Consider the following 2,126-nt stretch of genomic DNA (forward strand, 5'->3'; position numbering starts at 1 on the left):
ATTGTGAGGAATAAATGTTATAACACTGCTTATGAATATATAACTTAGTACAGTTCAGGGAAATGGCACGTTTTTAAAAATACATACTATTTTCCTAGCCAACGCCAGCTAATTGTAAGCTTAACATGCGGGATTTACAGCACACTTCTTCTTTCATTCTATAGCGGAATTCTCTGTGAGAAATGCACTGCGGTAAGTATTTATAATCCCTTTTAATAATATGAATTCCTTGTAAAGTATAATTCAAAGGTATAACAGAATTGCTGTGTTAGTGGTCAAATAGCAAAAGCTTGAACAATGATGAGCTTTTCATTAAAGGTGAGCCAGATGATCGATTTTAATCATTGCAATGCAATAATATATGGGGTATAACTGTTGATTTTTCATCTTTCTAAAAAATAAATATGGTTAAACAACAAGAGTTCAAATATATAATAGAAAATACTTCCAAATAGTTTAGGAGTGGTGACAGTCAAATTGGATTAGATAATTCAATCCTTTCAAATGAATTTGTGAGTAAGAGACTGATGTTCTCAAGCCATTACTAAGATTCTATCTGTTTTCTATTATAATTACTTCTAGGCATAAACTATGGTTTCTTTGCATGGATCTAGGGCAAGGGAACATTACATCTACAAGAGATAGGACAATTAACATTAAAAGTAAAACCAAGGAATAGGGAGAGGCTCTTATATTTCCCAATCAGAAGTAAATGGCATGATTCCAATATGAGCCTTACGTTGTAATTCACAGGGACGGACACAAAATTACTAGCATTGATTTGTGATTAACCTGCTGCTCACATGAGCAACTCTGTGCAGTATGTTTCTCCGGTGAGTAGAATCAGGAATATATTCATTTTATGACAGGGGATAATTATTTTCCTTGGGAATGGCTGCAGACGTCAGCTAATCAAACATAAATTCAAATGGCTAATAAAAGAGTTGAGAGGTTTATATTTGTGCCATAGGAAAAAGAGCCATTCTCATGGGTTTAGCCATCTCTGAACATGACTCTGTGCTGCTGGGTCACTTTTTAACACCATACAATGACTGCTCTTTAAAAACAAAATTTCAAGTGGACTTTAAACAATATGTAGCACAGAGATCGTATGACAACCACAATAGCTTGCCTAGATTATCCACATAATTTCACGATAACTCTCCAGTTTACATTGAGAAAGTTGTCGTGTGTGTGTGTGTGTGTGTGTGTGTGTGTATCTTCCAAAGAAACTTACTTTATATATGTTCTATAAGAATGCAGACGTGATCCCCCTGTTTTGACATATTTCCACATATTTTCCTTCTATTGAGATTTTCTACAAGTACACATTTATTTATTTTACTAATAAACCAAAGATAAACTAAGCCAAAAACTAATCTAGGAAAGTTATTGCTACTGCCCAAAGAAAGGAAATAGTATGTGTTTCCACAAGACAACGAATTGCTACATTTTGGAAAAAAGAATTTTCACATTACATAAATATATTGGAGTTTCCTCATTTGCAATGGTCAGCGTATCTTACCTGTAGTAGAACCTTATGAAGACAATAAATACCTTAAAAGCATTTTCAAAAGGTATATAGTCTCTCTAGCCAGCTACAATTCAAAGGCGGAAGGAGTAGGAACCTTCTTAGCAGATGGGATGGTGTAATGTGTCTGGGGCTGGGGATTTGCATGAATATGAATTACAAATAGCACAGATAATATGGTGTTCAAGAGCTGTTACAAATCTTGAATGTCAAAGTCATTTAGCTGACATTTGGAGGGACATAATTACCTTAAGAACATGAAAATGGGTTGGTCTAAATTGCATGGGCAGAGAATCACAGGACACACAATGCCACTGCTTTGGCAATAATTGTGACAAGTGGGCATGGCCACGGAAGCCAAGAATGGCACACATTAATGCAGTGACATTTTTTCAATGCATGCTGCCCTTTCAGATATATGCATATGAGGACTAAATAACCTCTGACCCATTATAAAATAACAAGAGACAAAAAAAAAAAAAATCTACCATAAGCCCTATCCCTAGCAGTCCAAAGAAAATAGTTCATTCATATTTTATACACACAGCTTTACATATTTCAAACATTTAAACCGTATGTAACATTACTAGACTTC

This window comes from Panthera onca, chromosome D4 (genome assembly GCF_046562875.1).
Source record: "Panthera onca isolate mPanOnc1 chromosome D4, mPanOnc1 haplotype 2, whole genome shotgun sequence".
Taxonomy (NCBI): Eukaryota; Metazoa; Chordata; class Mammalia; order Carnivora; family Felidae; genus Panthera; species Panthera onca.